Below are 23,951 nucleotides of genomic sequence, written 5' to 3' on the forward strand. Positions count from 1 at the left end.
TGCCAAGACACTGGTTCAATGTCAAATATGGTTTCAGTCTTGTACAATGGTTCTTAAATTCAATGAGAAAGTGGTTTGTTACTTACATAACATTCAGACCAGTGGTCAGGCCAGGTCAATGTGGGTTGCAGAGTCCCCAGCTAGGTAATATTTCTGTTTTCTTTTCTATTCCAGTATTATGCAAAGCACCTTCCAGAACAATGAAAGCTAGACAGTAGTGATGACGCTTCCAGATCAATGTATGTTTGATTTCTTCATGTTCTGTAACTCAACACTCATCAAGTGATGTCATCAGCAACACAGTCTTACTGCCAAAGTTTTTAGAATAACCAAAAGAACTGTCACGGACTGTAATGTTTTGAGGTCTATGGGACCTCAATAGAAAATGGATCCAAAAGAGGTAACCCATTTCTGGGACTGGGCATTTCATTTGCTATCCTGAAGTATCTTGAAGTATCTAGTACAGACATTGCTGCCTCATTACAAGGTAGTGTGTCTGTGTGTGTGTCTCTGTGTGTGTCTGTATTTTAGGAAGCTTCTACAGTAGTAGATTTACATATGAAAATTTTCAGAATTGTTTTACTGTGATAGTTATTTCTCCCTGTGTTCTCTTATCAGCCCTAAAGCCCCATTCCATCTTCACTAAATCTCTTCTGGATCATTATTCCCCCCCCCTTCTTAACCTTTTATACCCACTTTAATGACTCTACAGGTCCCTTATTAATATTCTGACCTTTATAGTTATTCTAAATGGAACACACATATCTAAAGATTCAATAATAGCATCTGTAAATCAGATAAAATGTGATTTGTCTTTCAAGGTCTGTGATAATTTATTCAAAATTATTGTTTCCAGATCTATCCATTTACCTGCAATTTCATAGATTCATTTTCTTCATAGCTGAATAATATTGCACAATGTAAATGGTTCACATTTTTATTTATCATTCATCAGATGATAGATATATAGGCTAACTTCATCTCCTAGCAAGTGTGCATTGAACAGCAATGGATGTGGATATATAGGTATCTTTAAACTTTCCATAGTATAGGAAATATTATATCAAATATAATAGATATATAAAGTTATAAAGTGTATAGAATCCTTTGAATATATACCCAAGAAAGATAGAGCTGGATTATATGGTAGATAGAGTTCTAGCTTTCTGAGCACACGCCACACTGATTTCCATCCTTGCTGTACCAGTTTGAACTCCCACCAGTAGTGGAGAACTGCTCTTCTTTCCCCATAGCCACACTAACACTTGTTACTGTTTGTTCCTTGGAGCTTAGCTTTTCTGACTGTGGTAAGAAGAAAGTAGAAAACCTTCTTTGCCTTGCAAGACACTCAAAGGCATGTTGAGAACCAGATTCAGTCCAGAATCCATAATGTGCCAACTTCTATTCTGTCCTAAAAAAAAATATTCAACTAGGCAGGGTTTGAGATATTGCTTAGTTAAAAGAGAACATTATAAAACCAAGCGAAGCTCAATTTAACAATCTAAAAGGCTAGAGGAAAACACAATTCTTCGTTTTATGGCATCAGAAACATTACATTTATTAAGGGATCAAGTGCAGTAAACATTCATCATTTTAAAGAGTTTTATTTATTTTTTATATGGATGATTTTCTACATGAAAGACTATATCATATTCATGCCTGATGTTTGGACAAAAGAGGACACTGGATCCTCCCCTAGAACTGGAGTTAGAGATGTTTGGACAAAAGAGGACACTGGATCCTCCCCTAGAACTGGAGTTAGAGATGGTTTGTGAGCCACCATGTGGAAGTTGAGATTGAACCCAGGTCCTTGGGAAGAGAAGCCAGCTCTCTTAACCATAGCCATGTCTCCAGTCCCAGAAATACATATTATTAGGGCACAGCATTATTTTTTAATGAAAGCTGTAGGTAAAGGTCAAATAGGGTAATTGGCATTTGAGTTTCCTTAAACAGATATCATTTCTTTCTATTAGAAATGTTCATAATTTTCTATCTTGTGCTTTACAAAACACACAGTAAATTGTAAAGTGCAGTTACCGTTTAGTGCTAAGAAATCATGACACACTCCTCTCATCTACTTGTACTTTAATAACTATTGTGCTATGGCCTCACCTACTACCATTTCTCACTTCTCAGCCTTTATTGATTCTACCTTTCATTTCTATAAATCAACTATTTCCATTTCCACATATGAGGAAGCACATTTGCCAAGTGTATGTGGTCTGTTCAGTCAAATTTCTCCTCACATCAAGGTTCTACATCCCAAATGGGAACACTGCACATCACCAATATGCTAACAACTGGGGAGTCCCAAATGAGAATCAGGGTCACTGAGATAAAGTCTTCAAGAAATAGCAAAGTATGCATGAAAAAGGTAGAAACTGTACAAATAGTTTAATTGTAATGTGTATGTATCTGCATCTTTGTAATTGGTCTTCAATTCCCACATGTTCACATTGCTTTATTCATTTTGGATTTCCTGATTTTCTATATCTAAACAATTGTTTCTTCAGGAAATCACTTAACTGCAGCAGAGAGTTTTGTTTCCAGGAGTAAAGTCCGTCCAGTCATGCCTCCCCTCAGGTCTCGACTCCAAGCTTTGTGCTGTTCTCCAAACTGCATCCATCCAGAGGAGGCAGATGTTCCACCCCAGTGGTTCTCAACTTTCATCATGTTATGACCCTTTAATACAGTTCCTCCTGTTGTGGTGACCCCCTTGACTATATATTTTTGTTGCTACTTCATAACTGTAATTCTGCTATTGTTATGAGTTGTAATGTAAATATCTGTGTTCTCTGATGGTCATAGGTGACCCCTAAAAGGTTAAGAACCACTGCTTCAGCCAAATGACCAAAGGGTGCTGGTCCCTATAAGAAATCTTGAGGAACTTCTTATGTAAGACTATGCCAGCAGGCTCAGTTCATCTAATTTATGTAACCATTTCCAGAGGCTTCACTATACAGAGTCAGAAAAAAAAAACTGCAAGTAAGAAATCTCATCTTCTATAATCATTAGATATCCTACTGGGAGGCTCAGCAGATTGACTTCCTTGCCTCAGTTGTTCTATTATTTTCATTTGTGATATGTAACTAGAAGTGAATTAAGTGCTTTTAAAATATTTGTTATGTTTCTTTATAAAGCAGCCATTGCATTACATCAGGAATCAAATCTGTGTCTAGAATTATGAATTAATTCTAAGTTGGGCTGTTGATACTAACTTGCAACTGCTTAGATTTATTTCATCCAGTTTGGTGACCTACAAGGTTTTGTGGATTTTTATTCTGATTTCTGATTTTATTTCTGTATTGTTTTATGTCTAGATATGGGTTTCCCACAACCAGATTCAGAAATTACAGCCTGTCAAATTCTCTCAGAGTAAAATTCTGTGCAGCCTCCTTACAAAGTTATGAGAATTTTTAAATAAAACTTATTTAATTCTATCATCTCTTTCCAGTAATGATTAAAAAAAAATTTTGTATGTTGCTCATTGTCTAATAGTCTGCAGCTCAATATGTTTTTGTTTTTCATAGCTTTGGGAAATTTTTCATTATAAAAAAAAAACCCATTTAGCCTAATTTTAAAGATTAAATTTTGGAAATAAGTAAGTCAGTATAGTCTTTATGCACAGCACTTAGAAATCATCACACAGAAAGTATAAACTTCAGGATGGACAGGTGCTTAGAGAGAAAGATAGGCTAGGAGGAAAGGAGAGGGGAGCTGATACTAACATTTAGCCTCTTGGTCTCTGATTCAATTGTAAAGATTCCAAAGAAAACAGAAAATGGATGGAAGAGCAGCTCCCCCAGTGTGAACATCCATGGGAAATTAAAAGATAGGAGGACATGTGTAACTTAGCCTGGCTGACAAATTACCATTCATTCCCGACTATGAGTACACTGCTTTGGTCCAACAACAATTAAAGTGCCAGCTAAGCTTTTAACTCAAAGGGCATTAGAAAGATCAGGAGGAGAGAATAACCGTTCCTAAATTCTTTTATTTAGAGTTCTAAAAACATCTTGAATTAAACGGAAAGAACAGCTTTTTGACTTTCAACTATGCTCGTGAGAGATGAAGAGAAATGCAACGTGAAGAGGGATGGAAACAATGTTTCAGACTACAAACTATTACAGTCCACAGGTCGTGTCTATTACTTGGTCCAAATTTTAAGACTATTAGGGGCCCAGTTGCAGTTCAGAATGATCAGAGTCAAGAATCGCTGAACTTAGGTTATTTATTTTATACATGCTTCATAGAGATTAGTAGTTCTTAATATAAAATTAAGATTCAGTAAGTGACTCCTGTTATGCAAGGGCACATCTGGTGGCTCAGAAATATGTTAATTTGTTCCTGGTCTCAAGCAGCTTCCCCAAGAATGTAAGAATTTAATTTATTGTAGATTATTTGGACTTTCCAGGCTTTATTTTCTCAACCTGGGGAGGCTGGATATGAACCTCAAGTGGATTAACAAGAGTAGTCATTTAGAGAATCATTATTTTTTTTCTAATAGGAAATTTATGAGGTTATGTTTTTATCCCAAATATATGAGTGTGTACCTAGCAGAGGGGTAGGCATTTTTTTCTAAAATCAAGGACTCCTTGAAGGTATTTTTAAAAAAGAAAATAAAGGTAGGGTAGGATTGTTTATTGAAGTTTCCTAGGCAAAGTTCAGTTTTTTACATTTTTAATAAATTCTCAATCATTTAACTCTATATTACTCATATATGCATGTGTGTATAAGTACAGTTTTATGCGCTGGTGATGCACATGTGTGCTAATAGCTGTTTATTTTTAACACTGTAGGCATTCTGTGAACCTTTCCACACTCAGTTGTATGTGTAGGTCACTGAGGGGACATCTGTTCTCATGTATCCTACAGCAAAATATTACGTACTGAATTGTAAACTTAGCTATGATGAGGACAAGTCACAGTGACGCTTGCTGGAGGGTCACTAAATGTGATTAATTCTAACATAAACACAGAAGATTCATGGCTAAAACCAAGCAGTAACGGAACCACCACGGTATTCTGGTAATGTTTTATAGTCAGAGGCCTATTCCCCACATGCCAGCACACACGGCTAGTTAACAACATATACACTGAAAAAAAAAAAAAAAAGGCATTTTTTTCTATTAAGCAGAGATTTTAATGATCATATAGAATATGTTTGTTTTAAAGAAAAAATTATGTTTTATTTGAATAATCCAACCAAGATACATGTTAATAACCAATGAACAATGCTTAGGGGGAAATGGAAATAGTTTGTGCTCTGGATCATGAGTTTTCCTTTCAATAGTTTAATTTAATTTAAGGGAGAAAATTGTAATTTTGGCTGCCTTCCATGACATTCTTCATTCCTTCCCTGTCATCTCTAAGAATCCTTCTGCACAGAGTGGTTGGCAGGAAGCATTTGTTTACTGGTGAGTTGAACTTTAAAGTTTTTTTAACATCCCCCTTATAATCCTCCCAATATGTATGTGAAAAGAAAGAATGGATCAGTGGCTCTTGTGCTGCTGGGGTGTCTCCCTGAGAGGCGGAGGCAGAGGCGGAGGCGGAGGCGGAGGCGGAGGCGGAGGCGGAGGCGGAGGCGGAGGCGGAGGCGGAGGCGGAGGCGGAGGCGGAAAGGATGAGAGCAGTTCTGTATGTGAGTTACTTACTCTCTAGGGGTGAATCATTTAGGCATTGACTACACCACTGTGGGCTGCAATACAGTTCCCAAGGAACATGAAACACTGAGAGTTAGTTCTGGGACCACATGAGCACCGAAGAGATGAGGCCTGAGGCCAGCAGCTCCAGCTGTACAGACTTAATTTGAACTACCTGGAAACCATCCTAAACCATTTCCTGTGTCCTTAAGTCCTCCTTTACCCAGCAACCACTTCTGTGACCAGCAGCAGCTTGAGAACAAAATGAGATGTCCCATCTTCTTCAGCTTTCTTTATTTAAGAGTTATAGTGCAGCTCTAATTCTCTCTCTCTCTAAAAAGTCTGGTTGAATTTTGTGATGAAGATGTTTGTATTAGAAACATCCCATAGACAAGGTTCTTAGGTACAGTTAGGGTTGCATAGATTGGGGTTCAAGTTCAAATGTTCCTTAAAGCAAGCATGTTCATCTTCGTCCTATGTAGATGTGAATGTATATGTACCTATTCTCTCACAAGTATCCATATGTAGAATATGATTTATGTTTATGATGTGTTGTTAAAATTGCAAAATATTCTTTAAAATTGAGTTTATTAATTTAAATCCATAAAGTAATGTAAGCTCACTAAATATTTTTGATAGGCCTCTGAAGACACAGTGAAGACACAGTTCACTTTCTGATGCTGTGCTAAACATCACAAGAAAATAAATGTCATCTACAAATAAGGGAAATTTGACTCCTACTCATTTTCTATTTTTACCCACTTTCTGTCTTTCTCTTGCTATAGTTAAGTAATCAAGCACTCTAACAAACGAGAGAGGAAGGAGAAAGCTTTCTTGTCCTGTTCCTGATTTTAGAGGCAATGTTTCTCCTCATTTGTTTCCATCCACAACAATGTCACCTACAGGTTTGTTGTAAATTTTGAAGTACCTTCTACTTTTCTATGTTTCCAAAATTTATCATGACATCATGATGAACTTTGTTCAATGCCTTTTTCAGACAAATGGTTTTGGCTCATAGGTTGATTTAAATATGATGAATCAACCATGCCTTTCTCTAATGAAGCCCATTCAGTCAGGTCATAATGTGTAATCATCTTAATGTGCTTATGCAATCAGTTTGCACATATTTTGTTGAGAAATTTTACATTTTCCTTCATGAAAGACGCAAAATGTAATTTAGAGAGATAGCTCAGTGGTTGACAGAGCTGTTCACAACTGTTTGTCACTGCAGTTACAATGGGGTAAAAACCCTCTTTTGACCCCTGTGGGAACAAGGAAATCACATGGTTCACAGATACACATGCAAGTAAAACAACCACAAAAGAATGTAAGGGCCCAAGATGCTGAATGTCAACAGGAACACATTATCTTCTGGACACAGCAGGGCAGCTGCACAATTGAGTACACAGCAGTTCTGATAGCGTGTACAAAAATATCTGTTCTATGAAGGAAAAAAGCATTGGGTAAATAACCTCAGTTAAACCTGAAGAGTAATTGACAATTAATGCCTACTGAAGGAGTGTGGAGAGACAGAGATGAGGTGAGGGGCTCCTCTAAGAGTGTAGACCCTGGAAAGTGGGCCATTCTCCAGTTGTAAAAGCACACATCCAAGAATATATTTTTCAGACACAAACATGGGTGGGTAAGGACAAAGGGAGTGAGGTGGGGAAGAGTTGGGAGAAAGAAGGTGAATATGATAAAATACACTGTATGAAACTTTCAAAGTACCAATGGAAAGGAAGGAAAGCAAAAGTGTTCAGCGTCTCTAGTCGCAAGTGCAAATCAAAATTACTCTGAGATACTATCTTACCCGAGTTAGAAAGAATATCATTAATCAATCTGACAGCAAATGCTGGAGAAGATGTAGAGAAAGAAGAATCCTTAGTCACAGATGTGGAGATGCAGGTTAATGCAGCCATTATGGAAATCAGTTTGGCTCTACCTCAAAAGAATTAAAAATAGAACTACTATATGACCCATCTACTTAACTCTGGGTCTGTACTCAAGAACTGCAGAATCTACAAAGGAGATGCTTGTATCCTCCTCTTTACTGATATTTTATTCACTGTGGCAAGAAAATAGAACCAACTTAGTTGCTCATCAATAAACAAATAGATAATGAAAATATTCACATATATAAAATGTAATTTTATTCGGCAAGAAATGTGAATGAAGTGACACGATTTTCAGGAAAATGGATGGACTTATATCTAATATTGAGCAAGACCACACAATCTCTAAAAAAGAAAAACGTGCTTTTTGCCTCAAGAGTACTAGCATATAATATACACTCATATGTTACATATATACGTAAACAAATGCATGTATGGGTATATTATAACATGTATATAGGAGAACAGGGGTATTGTAAAATGATAAGAAAGTGCTAAATGCATCCAAAAGTCACAGGGGCCATGAAAGAGGCTATAAATATAATTGTTTTTCTAGTTTTAACTGATATGCATTTTTCAGTGTGAGTGTGTGTGTGTGTGTGTGTGTGTGTGTGTGTTAGATGAATGCACAAAAATGTAATTAACAGTGAAGTGGAAACCCCAAAGCAAAGCTTCATGGCAGTAGAATGGCTGTTCTAAGTGTATAGAATTTATTGAGATACAGACTTTGGATCTTGCCAGGTGCTTGTTTGAGTGGCTAAGTTAATTGAGCTGCTTGACTTTTTTTTTTTTTTTTTTTTTTTTTTTCGTTTGAAAGTTCTTCCAGTGAAGTTTCTTTTTATTAAGAAAAAGACAGAAAATGATGGGTTTAGCCTAAGAGAGAAAACTATGCTCTGTAAAACAGGGCTTAAGAAAAAAAAAACAAAAGAGGAGGTCTAGTCAATTGTCAATTTTAGCAAGCTGATTTCGTGAATTGAATACAAAAAACATTCCAATGCCAATTGAAAACAAAAATATCTAGAGACTAGAAGATACACATTCCTGTAACATTATCAATACTAATTGCAACATACATAAACATAAATAAAACTTGTTAAATGCCATAATTCCCAGTCAAGAAGGTTTGTTTGTGTGTGTGTGTGTGTGTGTGCATGCACACATGCACATGTGAGAACATGTGTTTGCCTATATTTCTATATCCATTTATATATTTGTACCCATCCACATATATTTATATAACATGCATATCTATGCAAATATTAATATACACATGGAAGGCAGTCCCAGGCTAAAGAAAGGGTTTTGTCCTGTGCCAGCTCCAGGAGCCAGTTTGTTTCCTGGGTTTGCTTACGGGAGCACGGGTGGTCACAGACATCTTCACCACTAGGAAGTCTCACTTCAGTCATTTGTTGATCTTTTAGATAATAGCAAGAGGCTGGATGTTGTGAGGGTCTGGAGCAGGTCTCACTGGGGTCTCATGAACCTTGGAAGCCTCCTGCCTCTCTGCAAGAGATGATAATAATTGTGAGGATGTGATATGAATCTCCACAGTTGTACTGTTTCAAGACAGTTATGATTACTTCTGCACATACACACAGATGATATGGAAAATATATAACAGCATGCTTTTTATTTAATTAATCATTTATTTTAAGAAGTAGAATTCACATTTAATGTAAGCTATTACAAATGCTAGAGGCTTGGGTGTTGGGTCCTTTTATGATTCAGTGGTGACTGAAATAACAAATTCTCAGTCAGATTTTTTTCCTCCCCTTCCCTGAATGAAAACAATGTCTGTCATCCCTGAGATGTTCTTGCTTCTCTGAGATCCACGCAGGCCTTGTCCTTACTACCTTCAAGCTTCAGCAATTTGATTGACTGGAATCTCTGACCCTCTCTGCCTGTTTCCCTCCTTGCTTTCTAAGCATCCGTTTGTTAGGTAATAGCTAATGATACCATGAAAATGGAGCAGAGCTTTACAAACAAGTCTTGCAGTGTAGTGCATCATGCCATGATCATGGTACAAATGCTCAGGGCACACCTGTGAAACGCTGTGAGCTAGAACTCACAGGCCAGCCATTGCTGGAGATACTGACTAAGGGTATAAGAGAGAGAACACCACATGCCTAAAACCCTCCCATATTTTAGAGGGTTTCTCTCACATGACTATTCTCAACTTCACTTAAAAAGTGAAATGGGAAACCCTCAGAACCTGAAAGGCAAAAATTGCTTGTTTTTCTTGCCTTTGTGAAGTTAAAAGAAAAATAATGTGACAGCTATATGAAAGCAGCAGGAGAACAGACCATCCTACAGAATTGGACAGCGACATTGCATTGGGAGAGTGAAGAGGGTTGAGCCTGGGTTATGAGGAAGGAAGTGTAGTCAGAGAGAGTACTTTATGTCTCTGCATGCAAACATCATAATGAGAGACATCACTTTGCTCAATCAATATACAATAATAAAATGCTTTCTCCATTTGAATATTTTTCTCATTTTGAGTTCGACAGAGATTTTTAAGTAAAACTGTACCAGTGCAATGCATACCCAAACAGTTGTAAAATAGTTTTTCAAATTAGAAATATACAGTTCAATTAAATTCTGGATAAATTATAAATATTTTTGGTGCATGTCTCATTTTGGTGTATGTTTCTAGTAAACACTTTTACTAAAAAAATTCATATATATATATATATATATATCAGTTTAATTGCTCATCCTGATTTGTTTTGGACTTAACTTGTTCAATCTGGTTCACTCCTAAAGCTCACTCCTCTTATCACTGGGAAGCCGGCATATCATGACACTTCCTCGTACATACTACATTTTAACCTGCAGAATCAAATAAATGAAGAGTGACGGTGTCTAAAGCATATGGATGGCTTTCTCTCTTTCATTACCTAAGAGGCTGCTTGATTTCACTGAAGAAGGCCAGGGTCTCACTAATTGCATCATTAAACCTCAGTCTGGAGAAAGGTGCGAGGGCAGTGCTGAGTTCTAAAGTGTAAAGGCTAAAGTAAGCGTCGGGACAAAAGGCTTTCTTCTTTATGTCCACATTTATCTTCATTACACTCTGCTCTGATTTATATAAAATGCTCGTTGAAGGCTGAAGGCTGTCAGGCAAATGTTGAGTGGGGTCACTTTATCACAGCGAAAAGTATCCCTGGCAGCGAAGGCAGCTTTATTGTAGTGCAGAGCAAGGGCTCCAGGAAGCACTAAGGACCAAGCCAGCTGCGGCCGCGGTCCCGAGGTGGCTCTGGAGCAAAGTGAAGCAAACAAGTTTCCAAGGAAAAATTTCCCAGACTAGAAAATGTGAACTCTGATCAAGAGTACTTCTCAATATTCACTTTATAATGGATATGTGTATATAGGTGAACTCACTGCCAGTCAGTCTGGCTGGTGGTGCTAGGAGTCTAAGCAAAGGATAGTTTTCATGGCAGCTGTTGGAGTTTAGTCTGGGATTAAAACAACAAACAAACAAACTTCTCACCCTTTTATATAAGAGAATATAGTACAGTTTGAACCAAAGCTTAGGCGTGGCAGTGGCTCATAGGTGAAAGTCAAAGGCTCACATCAGCCCCATGATGTTGCGTCAAAGGTGAACGCCACTGCCTACTTCGCCTCCAGGTGAGTTCCAGAAGAGGACTGGATGGATTGGCCCCTGGAAGGGACAACTACAAGGTTTCCTCCAGTCAGTTTGTAAGTAAAGCTTGTGAAGTGTATTTACATTGAGAAATGAAGAACACTCTGAATTTTTAGAGAGCTCCTACCAAAATAGTCTGTAGGTAAAGAAAGTGAGGATGGGTTTTAAGATTCAAAGGCAGGGCATAGGCTATTACTATTTTGACATGTACATAGGCAAATGGATGCTTTGTGGATGTTGGATGGGCATTCCCTCATCCTTCTTTTGTAATTGCAAACCAGCTCTCAGTGTGCATTGTCAATAGCTTAAAGGGATATTTGTAAATTTAATTCAAAAGAAGGAAATTCTGACTTTTAACAGGCAAAGCACATCTATGAAATGCTGTCATGGATGCATTCATCCTAATCCTAAATCAGAATGCAATCAAGCCTATGGTGTTAGTTCACTGATCGTGACCTATATCCACATCCCTGCATTTAGAGTAATTTTCAACACCTTCCTTAAATACTTTGCCACACCCTTTTACTAACCTTTCTTTATCCTTCCCAAAATGAATGGGTAACTATTTTACCATTACAACCTAAAACCTAGAGTTTAAAGTTATCACTTATGAAAATAAAAATAATTGTATAATACACTTAGCACAAGATATATTTTCTTACCTCATTGTTTGTATGTTAGAAAAATGTATTATTATTATTATTAATTATTATTACTCATATATAGATCTAAGAGAAATCCTTGGAAGCCCTTCAGTTTGCAAAATAAACATCAGCTGCCTTATGAGTATGAAGTGAAATTAATTAAAGCAGCATGGCATCTCATTAGAATATTAGAATGCTCTCTCTCTTGGAAAATAGTACCTATCTTTTTATGAATAGAATGCAAGTATGAGCAAGGCAAGGGGGACCCACTGTTCATCATCTTCAGGTAAAACTATGGAAACTTTGACTGTAATAGGTTAAGCATGAGAACAGACGCACTGCTACTCAGCTCATTGAGAAGCAGAATCTAATTCACTCCTGAATTAAAGCTACTCAAGTGATGTCTTTGACCAACAGAATATAGCAGAAAAAAATATTCTGGGACTGACGCGGTTATTATGTCAGAAGATGCTTGCAAGGCTCTACTTTGGGTAGTTTTCCAGGCATGTAAGTAACACATGCATGAAATAGTCAAATGAATCTCTTAAGCGTCTAAAAATAAGTAAAGACATTTGCAGCTTTAATCGATGAGCTTGTGTAAGTTTTCCCAGGGAGCAGCAGGACAGAGTTCATTTTGGAGCAAGGGCATTCTTTGTGTATGTGGTACCTCAGCCAGATCGACTTTGTTCTTCTCTTCTCATAAGTGCATCTGGACTTATTTCCAACAGGAGGACAAACCTGCATCCAGCTAAATGACCTAGAATCCCATGTGAAAGGAGAGAGCTATGCTGGCTTATGAAGACTTGAGTGAAAAAATGTTGGTTGATACTCTACTTGCTTTTAGCTACCATCCTTCCAGGATCATAAATCGTTTTGTTTTTACTTTTTTTATTGGACATTTTATTTACATTTCAGATGTTATTCCCTTACCCCATCCCCCACTCAGGAACCCCCTATCTCATCCTCCCTCCTCCTGCTTCTATGAGGATGTGCCCCACCCACCCCCTACTCCCACCTCTCCAACCTCGAATTCCCCCACACTCAGCGTCCAGACTTCATTGGACCAAGGACCTCCTCTCCCACCTATGCCCAACAAGGCCATCCTCCCCTACATATACAGCTGGAGCCAAGGGTCCCTCCCTATGTGCTCCCAGGCTGGTAGTTTAGACCGTGGGAGCTCTGGTTGGTTGGTATTGTTGCTCTCCCCATGGGGCTGCAAACCCCTTCAGCTCCTTCAGTCTTCTCTTTAACTCCTCCATTGGGAACCCCTTGATCAGTTCAATGGTTAGCTGTGAGCATCTGCCTCTGAATATGTCAAACTCATATATGGCAGACCTCTAAGGAGACAGCTATATTGGCTCCTGTCAGCATGCACTTCCTGACATCCACATCAGCATCTACCTTTGGTGACTTCACATGGGATGCATACCCAGGTGGAATGGTCTCCAGACGGCCCCTCCTTCAGTTTCTGTCCCACACTTTGTCTCCATATTTGCTCCCTTGAGTATTTTGTTACTCCTTTTAAGAAGGACTGAAGCACCTATACATGGTCTTCCTTCTTCATAAGCTTCATAAATCTTGACTGTGATTCTGCCACACAGATCAGTTTCTAGGCCTAGTGAGTTGCTGCCAGAGCTCACTGATGAGAGAGCTGACTGCACATGCCAGCTCACTAAGAACCTTACTCCTTGTCTGGTCTTTTCGATAGGTATGCAGTACCTATAGCCAGAAAACTAAAAGCAGAAATATTAAGACACCTAGAAAAGGCTAGTTACCTTCAACTGGTAGGCTGGAAGAAGAAAACCTAGCAGGTCTGAGACTACTATTGTTTGTAAAGCCTGCTTGTAAGCTTGGTACCTTTCTGATGTGTAGGACTACGTTTATGCAGGGGATCTCATTATTCACTGATAAGAAGGGCTTGGCCATGCCTAGTATGTCTTTACAATGTGATTTATGCTGAACGCTTGATTTGTATTTGTGGAATCTGGACTTTGGTATGTCTTCACACACACATTTATAACCAGCCCACAATAAAATCCTTGGGCACCAAATCTTACTGACTGTTTTTGCTGAGCAATATTTTACACATGTCACAATAAGAGACTAGAAGTCCCCAAGCTACCATATGTGACTCCATTGGGAGAGGACAGGTGAGAACTTGCACACGGTCTCCTCTAGACTACACCTCATGAGTCCTTTCCAATGCTGATTACTTAGTAACTTTCCAGTGTACTAATCACAACCACAAACACAAACCTGACAAGCGTAGCATAAATCATTTTCCCCACCTCTTTCCCTTTGCCCCCTCCTCTAGTGTTCCAATTGAGACTCTCCTGCTAAAAAAAAATTGCAAGATCTTTGATGAACAAGGATTTGAATTTTCAGTAACACTGGTAGCGTGGTAGGATCTTTGACATGCTTAATTCTGTGTTTGCTTAACATATCTGGTTTTTCTTTCTGGTTGTTCTTATAACCTTGATTTGCTCCTTCATTTCAGTAAGGCCTTCCCCCAGCACTCTGCCAGAAAACTTCTCCAGCTCACATTCTGCCTCTTCCTTGCTTGTGGTAATTTCTCATCCTTCATCTCAGCAGCATCTCTTACAGATGAAGAAAGTGCTTTGATCCTTTGGTTTAATATATACATGTGACAGCTTTTAAAAATTTATTCTTAGAGAATTTCACTCACTAATACAATGTAGTCTGCCTTGTACTTTCCTCTCCAATTCCCTCCTATACTTCATCCTCTACAGCCTCTGCCAATTTTATATACTCTTATATTTAGACTTCACTAAATACATTTATACTTGAAATATTCCCAGATTCTCAATTGTCATACTGTATGTCTATTCATTCCAAATCTTGATATTCCAAAAGTCACATGTTCTGAGCTCTTTGCTCTTCTTTTCTTAACTATTCTTCTTAGCCTCAGAGCTTCCAGTCTCATGATTTTAAAGAGCATCTAGAAGCTTCACCCCAAACGTTTTATTACCATCAGTGGACTCTCCCTTGAGTCCTGGACTCTTAGAGGCAAACACTCAGTCAGCATCTGCTTAGAGCTGTAAACAGTTTCTAGCAGAACAAGCAAAGCTGAGCTCCTTCTGTTCCACCATTGTTGTTAGCCTGGTGAAACATTGCTTCTATTCAGTATCTACTCAGTCTATCTATCATCTATCTATGTATCTACGTAAATACATATCTATAGATCTATCTATTTATAATTTATCTATCATATCTATATACACATACACATCCAGACACACACATACATGCAAAGATTTGTTCTGTAAATACACACACATATAATTTAAAATATATAAAATTCCAAATTCATTAAAACAAGTTGTAAACAAAAATCCTTAAGATTATAATGAGTGAATTAAAAAGAAACTTAAGATGTAGTTTAGGTAAGCATGAGTAATAGATTGGCACTGAATATTTTATTAACAAAATTTTAACCTTTATTTTTACTTTTGTATATAGTGTGTCTTGCCTGCATGTATGTTTATGCACCATGTGTGTACAGTGCCAGTGGAAGCCAGAAAAGAGCATCAGATCTATTGGAATTGGAGTTACAGATGGTTGTGAGCTCTTACGTGCTTGCTGGGAATCAAACCCAGTTTCTGTGGAAAACATACAAGTGCTTTTAGCCACTGAGCCATCTTTCAGCTCCTCATTTTTACATCTAGGTGAGTGATTCTTTCAGCATTTGAATTTCCTGTAGTACCTTAAATATGTGATTGAAGTGTGATCTATTTACAGTCACAGTCACCACTATCTCTCCCTTGACCAGCAATTCTTTGTAATGGTCTTCCTGACCTATCCCCACTTACAGCTGCCTTTTGGAGTTGAAACAGAGATAGGAATAGAGAACAAAAGAGAGAGTTCTGGAAGTAGACCATATGCAATATATAAATGCATACATTATGTATAAAATGCATAAATGTCTAAAACATTTAGATAGCTCCTAGTTCAAAGAACATTTACAGTAGACATATTTTTTTATTATTATTATTTCTGTGGAAGATTCTCCTGAGAAACAGAGTTAAGAGAATAAGATATGAAATTCTTTGAAATGATTATGGAAGGTAATTCCCCAATTTTGGAGTCAAGTACTTAATAATATAAGTTGATCATGCCTAATCAAATGTTCCTAAATCTGAAGTGCTCCAAAATGCCTATTATTTTAGTGTCTCATCATAATGGCAACTATGTGTAATTACATACTTGACCTCATGAGACAGAGAGCAGTTCAAATGTAATTATGACAAAATGTTGGGTAAAATTACTTGCAGAGTAAAGTACATATAAAACATAAATGGATTTTAAGTGCAGACTTGGGTTTCATTGCCAATATTACATATATTCAAATCTTTTAAAATTAAAAAATTATGAAATATGGAACAATTTCTATCTTATACAATAAGGTAAAGTTGTATTCAACTTGTATATGACTCTCATGCAAGTAAGATTATTTGTAGACTATTCAGTCTCATTGGTTTGCCTATTAACTGTTTGCCATTATGTTCATATAAAAGTTGCTATTATTTTGTGATGGCTAAAATTATCAACCTAACACACTTGGAGAAAGGAAACCTCAATTGACAAATTGTCTCTATCAGATTAACCTGTGGTCTTGTCTGTAAGAATATTTTTTTTTTTTTTTTTTTTTTGCTAATTAATGTGAGAGATGCCCCAGCCCACTGTGGGCGTCACCAGCCCTATGCAGGTATACCACGCTGTATAACAAAGGTAGTTGAAGATGAGACTGAGACCACGCCAGTAAGCAGGATTTCTCTATGTTCCTTGCTTCAGTTGTAGCCCTCAGGTTCCTCCCTTGCATTCTTGCACTGAATAGGATGCATGATGAACTGTCACCTGTAGGATAAAGTAAACCAATATAGATGCGGATGCTTACAGCCGACCATCAGACTGAGTATGGGGATCCCAATAGAAGAGTTAGGGGAAGAAATGAAAGAGCTGAAGGGGTTTGTAACTCTGTAGGAAGAACAATATCAACCAACCAACACCCCCCAGAGTTTCCAGGGACTAAACCACCAACCAAAGAGGACCCATGACTCCAGCTAATTATGTAGCAAAGGATTGCCTTATTTGACATCAATGAGAGGGAAGGTCCTTGGTTCTGTGGAGATTCAATGCCCAGCAGAGAGGAATGCTAGGGCAGTGAGGTGGGAGTGGGTGAGTGGGTGGGGGAGCTCCCTCATAGAAGCAGGGGATAAGAAATTTTTGGAGAGGAAACCAGGAAGAGTGATAACATTTGAAATGAAAATAAATAAAATATCCAATATAAATAAATAAATAAATAAATACCCTCATTTTCCCAAGTTTCTTTTGGTAATAGTATTTATCCCAACAGAAAGAAAGCTAAGACATGTCTTCTCCTATTTGAAAATCTTTGTCATTGAACTTTAGTACTATAGAAGAGAAGAAGAAAGTACATGTGTGTATTGTGTGTGCTTGTGTATGTGAGGAAATAAACAAAATGACATGAGACAGTGAATTGGAAGAGTCAGTCTGTGTTCCTTCCAGTTGGTGGTGGCTAGGAGTTTATAGTAACAGATCACTATCTCAGAGCAATTGAAATGAAAAACAGGACAAAGAAAAGTAAAAAGAAACTTGCATATTGTTTAATATGGACTCAGTATGCAATTATTATTTTTTAAGGAGTATGTGTTCTTTTATTTTTTAAGATTTTATTTATTTATTTTATGTAGGTGAGTACACTGTAGTTGTCTTCAGACACACCAGAAGAGGGCATTGAATCCCATTATAGATGGTTGTGAGCCACCATGTGATTGCTGGGAATTGAACTCAGGACCTTTGGAAGAGCATTCAGTGCTCTTAACCACTGAGCCATCTCTCCAGCCCCACAATTATTATTTTTAAATTGACCAGTTTTCCCTTATAATGGACACTTCCAAGTAGCTACAGCCAGCTTATAATACTGGGATATTAAATATAGGCTTATTCTTAGGTATTAATAAAAATGTAAACTTCAGAGTTTAATCATTTACTTGGATATTACCAAGCCATCATCTTTTGCCATTTAGGGATCGTAGGAAGGTTAATGTCTCAATTTGCTGGTAAAGTGGCAAGCGTAACCATTAGTTTCCTCATAGCTCATAGACCCTAAAAAGTGATTTGATTCACAGAGCAGTTGGGAGTTGATGGGAGTGGTACAGCTGTGAATCACTCTCCTTTCTTGTTCACTTTGTTTTTCCTAATTATTTCATTTAAAAATCTTAGGGGGTATTCTGTGCTTGGTGTGATCTACAGGCAACAGGCTTTAATTTAATCATATATAGGAGTGATGCTGACAGAAGTTATACATTTCAGAGAAGCCAAAGATTTATCTGTATGTATCTCATTCTAAAGCTGCTGGTAAAAACCTTGCTGCTGTGGTTATGAGCCACTCAGTGACTATGTTGCCAGAGAGGAAAACTATGTGAGGGTTTGTATGTAAGGGGGCAACAGAAGGAAAGGGGGGGGGGTTGGAAATGATATGGATATAGAAGAGCAAAGTGGGAAGAAGAAGGTTTTGTTTGTATGCTGATATGCAGGAACCCTACGATAATCTAATGGTCATCAAGAAGTCAAGGGAAGAAATATCTGTGCTACCCTGTGGGCCCAACTATATTCTTAATCACTAGAAGAATCAAATGGAGCCCTTTCTGGTGAGTGGTAGAATGTATAATTCTGTTACTTCCCTGAGAATCTAATTTAGTCTTCATTTAGAACACAGGCTACTTCCTCACAAGATAAATTTGAACTTGGATGTAGAGGAGCAATTTTTGCTTTTAAGAAGTTTAAACACAGCTGCTGATAGTAACTGATAAACTTCATATATAGCACTAGTCACCTCAACAAAAGTAATGTACAACGGAAATTTATCAGTGAATATAAGCAGCATTGGTTGATTAAAATATCTAATATTAATGTGCTCTTTTGACAAACTAGAGAAATAGACAGCTTCAGTGTTGGGGAAATTACATAAATCTCATGAGGTCTTTAGGGAAGAGTCTTAGATAGGCATGAACTACTAGTATCAAGCCTTTGGTCAGACCAGCTCTTAGCCCATTACACAGACTCTCATTTCAAATCACTCTGTTCTCAGTTTTCACATGTATCAGTTTTGCCAGAAAGTAAGTATGTAAGGTGATAAATGGATTATGCCATTTCACACTTAACCCAGCTATTAGGAGTGTGCATATGCTTTTTGATAAGAAAAAAAAAAGGAGTGAAGGAATTCCTAAGAACTGTCAAAAGCTGTCTGAAAGTTGCATCTTTTGAGTCCTCACCCAAAATTCTGGTTCTTTGGAAGACCAGCTGCACTGTGTTTTGAGCATCATTATGCAGCTTGCTGCCTCTACAGTATATAGTTTGTTCTAGCCTGTTTGGTAGACAACGTAATATTGGTATACATGAAAAGTCACGTGTGTGTTGCTGTACTCTTACTTTGTTATGTAGCGAGAGTGTTCATAAAGCTATAGTTAAGATGAAAGCTGATATTGTGTATACTGTTCTAAAGGATTGAGAGTTTGCTTTTCTCATCTGTTATAGCAGCGAGTACTCTGGGTCCTTACAGTTATTATTTCTGCACCAGACTAGTCTATGAAATAGGTATTGCTGTTGTTACCATTTTCATTATTACCATTTTTACGATGCATCATATCCGGTCGGTAACAGAAAGCACACCTAATACTGAGACTCAGTTTCTCTATCTTAACCTCTGGATTGTTTCCTGGAGAAAAGGAAAATTGTCTAAAATAAGTTGATTTTGATGACCAAGGTTTCTCCTGTTTGTTTTAAAGCAACTTATAGCTCAGCATGTTGATGAGAGAGATATTTGATAAATCAGTGAAATAACTCAACGATGGATCTTAAAAGCCCATGTTATAGCAGAGATTCAGAAAATTGATCAGAATAGAGTTGCCTTTTCAGATGCACATTCCAGGCTAAGATCTTGCATGACAGTAAAGCATTCCCAGGGGAATCAGCATCAAGTATTTAAAATCTTTTCTTTTCATCAGTCTTCCAGAACTTACATTATCACTTCTACATTCCAAGTCACATATCTACTTGACTTCTTATGTGCTGAAATTTTAATTTAAATTGTTTTGAAAATTTTAATATCATACATAAATTGTGTTGATTTTCCCCCTGGCTTTTGCTTTTATTGTAAAGGAGAAGTTGATTTATTCCAAATCACAGATTCTTTTAAGTATTCAGTTATTTATAAACACCTCCCAAGATTACACAAAATATCAACAGTTATATTGTTGAAAATAAAAGGCATGAACTGAATGATATATTCTTTTATTTGACTTGCTGTATCCCACTCCCTGCTGGATAGCAAAGGCATTACGTAAAAGTTTGATAGTAACTCTCCATTGTGAATCTGGACTCACCAAGATGAACTAGATATTGAGGTCACCAGAGCAAATGTGCATAATTGAAAGAAGGCATCATTCAATTGTTTAGTTTTATGATTCAGTACATTTTACTAAGAGTTAGACAAAGAAATGAGCTTAAATTGCACCAGTCTTCAGCCTCTACCCAGCAAGGACATTTGAAGCCACCATTCTATGTGTTATCTGTTTGCCTAGAGACAATTTAAAATTCTTGGGTCAGTGGGATGGTGCATTGGCTCAAGCTGCTGACCACCAACCCTGACCAACCGATTTCTACACTTCAGTCTTGCATGGCAGAAAGAGAGAAGGGAGAACCAACTTCTGAAAGAAATTGGCGTCTGATTTTAGTTGTGTTTGGTTGGGGAGCGAGAGAGGGGGAGTACATGTATTTGTGAGCATGAGTACCACACACACATTCACGCATACCAAGTAAGTAAATAAATATTAAAAATGTTCAAGATCCTCTGTTTGGACAGCCTAATCTGCCCTGTATGTCCCATTTCAACAGAATAGAATAGAGAAGACAGAGTTTTCTCACCCCAGTTGGACTGATATCATGCTTTGAAAGCATTCACTGCTTTTAATCATTTTTGCGGTACTGTCTCCACATCTTTTTTATTCTGTCAGCCACATGCCTCCTTTAGACTACAAGCAGCATACATATCATTAGGACCAACTCTTACAGGGTGACTTTACCTGGAATCTTAGAAGGCTTGACATAGTTATCTTTTTTTGGCTACTATAATCTTAAAGGAGAATTACTTTATTGAAGAAATGCATGTAGTTAAACAATAAGATTTTACAGCATTGCCACTGTGGCTCCATTTTGACTCCCACCATCTTAACTCCCCAGACCCTCTGTGGTTAACCTCAAGAGGAGGAGTTGGGGATGAAAAAACAGAGAAGTGACTTCTGCTATTACAATGGACTATAGCTCCTCCTTGACATTGGCTGGAATGTCATTATTAAGAATTGATGGGCCCTTAGTCTCAAACTCCATTGAACTCAGTGGTGTGAGCATTTTACTAGTGACAGATTTATGGTAACACCCTCTCTGTCAAAAACTTTGACTAGTGGGTCTCATCAAGTTCACAGAAATATTTTAATGATTCGTTGATCAATTTCGTTTCCCTGGTTCATGCAAAAACTGAGACTCCAGTGGTGACATCTCCTTTCTATAGGAGATAAGTCATGCATTTGCAAAACCAGCTTTCTTGGTGAGCAATTTCATGTGTTTTGTGATTGTTTCCTCTTCCCACCACATTCCACCAAGAGAAACTAACCATCATCCACTCACTGCCATCTTGGTCTGAATCTACCTTTACCTTGTGGTCACAGGTTCCTGTGAATGTCCTTGAGTGCTGATGTGGCTGAGTATGGGTTTCCCATCAGTGAGATCCTGAAACATGTCAAAGATGAGCAGAAAGATGCAACTTGACATTCATTGCTATTGAGAAAAGTTTACAGATTCAAAGTTATACCTAGAAAGCTCTGGCTTTTGCCTAAATAATAATAAAAAAGAATGTCCTTGTTTTAAAAGATGTTAACTTTTGTCTACAGCATCCCTAACCAGCCTGGTCTCAGATCAAAAGACTCACTCATGAAAAGAGTAAGACTAGATACAACGTTTTCCAACTAACATTTTATTTTGATACTAATTTTAATAATTTGCTCATTTTTGTATTCATATTCCAAGTTTACATAATTTTATAATATTTCAAAGCTCAACTTGATTTAATATTTTCTCTCACTTGTTTTAAATACATTTTATTGTAGTTAAATAATTGCTTTTCATTTTGAAGATGTTTTTGTTTTTTTAGTAAGCATAATCCAAATTTTTAAAAATGGTACAATTTTATAGAACTGAAACTCAAGAAATTACTTTCAAAAAGCCCCTTAAAGCTCATTTCTGATCTCTTGTTTTTTGTTTTTTTTTTTTTTTTTAAATTTATGTTATTTGATTTAGTTTTCTAGATTGGTCTGTTTCTCCTTTTATGTCAAGCACACATATCCATACTTGCTAGATAATGGTAGTGTGGCTGTGGGTCCCTGTAGATGGCGCTGCAGTCCTGCAAGAATAAGGGTAGAGCTACCAACAGGTCTCCATTATGGTTTGCCCAGATACTGATTTGAGATTCCCTCAGAAAATAGTAAAACCAGTGGAAAAAAACCTGGTTACATTTAAGCAATAAGGACCAAAATGAGAATAGTTGCTGAACAAACTTGAAAATAAATATAGACTTCCAATATGACATTCAATACCTTTTAGCTCTTCCTTCATCCCTCCTAAGGCGCGTGGCAAACTTGACTGACACACTGGAAAAGACAGTGTCACATGAGGAGTGAACCAGCTTCCTCAGCTGAACCTCTAGAGTTATATTAGTAACACGAAGACACAAGCCTGTGTTGTAAGACAAATCCAATACACAAGCCCTGTAAGAAAAGTTTATTTGACAGATAATAGAACTAATTCATTTAAAAACTTAAATATTTTCAATTCTTTATATATTTGAAATTAATAAAGTATATGTGGAAAAGGAAAAATATATATACTAATTGAGTGCGAGTGGCAATTCATACCTTGTAAACAGAGAAGTGTCCAACTTTTGACAGACCCGCTGCAGCCGGAAACAGAAATGTGTGCTTATGACCAGCAGCAGGGCTTCCAATTTTGACCTTTCCAACCCATGAAAGCCAGACCCTACTATGGAGGACTGGCCTGTGTGTTTTACAGTGTTTAACAATATCTCCAGTCTCTACACAACAGCAATTGGCCAATGTCAGCGTCTGGAGATTACTATATCAAGTATAATAAGTTAGGCACAAGAACAAAGTGAGTCCTGCACAGTCTGACATCTTCTTGGACGTTAAAAACAGCATTAATGCTGTAAAATTAAGAACAAAGAAAAGCTTCTAGAGTGTTTTTGCAGATGCACAATAGGTACCTGTAATTTGCAAAGGAAAGCCTTCTGAGTCCTCTTGCTTACAGTTGAGAGATACTACTGGACAAATCTGTAAAGTTGTCTTGTTTGCTTTTTCTCTCTACTCTACCCAGTGTGTGAACAGAAAAACAAAATCCAGATATTTTAAAATGTCTCTTGGAGGGTAAAACTGCCCCTAATTGAGAATTAGTGATCTGTAGTAATTGAAATTTTATATACAGATGAGGAAGTATTTTGAGGTGTTTGCAGGTTACAAAAAAGTATTGTTTGTTTTCTAAGAAATTAATGTTCCAGAAGACCTAGAAATTCTATGCCTTTGTCAACAAAAGCTTGGCCAATCCTATTTCTGCAACATGCCCTGGCATGCATACATTGCCTCTATTGTGTTTAAAGGAATGATAGTTCTTTGGGGGAAAAAAGGAACCTAGTACCTATGGTTCTTTGATGTTTTTCCAGACACTCAAATGGTTAGTGGTACTCTCATAAAATAAAAAGTATCTCATTTACGTGTCATTGTGTTTTGTTACAAGATTACCACAGCAACACCATCTTCAAACAGAGATTGATGACCACACCAGAGCTCTTTTGAAGTATGTCTTGAACAGCAGGGGAACCTTCCAGTCTGGTCTTCAACTTGAAGGAGAAGCGCCAGTCAGAGTAGGAGAAAAACACAGTCCTTAGATACATAACAGAACTAGTGGTATGAAACAATGAAATTGCATCAGTGGTCCAGGGAGTTCTAATCTTCAGTTCTGTCACATA

This window comes from Arvicanthis niloticus, chromosome 20 (genome assembly GCF_011762505.2).
Source record: "Arvicanthis niloticus isolate mArvNil1 chromosome 20, mArvNil1.pat.X, whole genome shotgun sequence".
NCBI classification, from domain to species: domain Eukaryota; kingdom Metazoa; phylum Chordata; class Mammalia; order Rodentia; family Muridae; genus Arvicanthis; species Arvicanthis niloticus.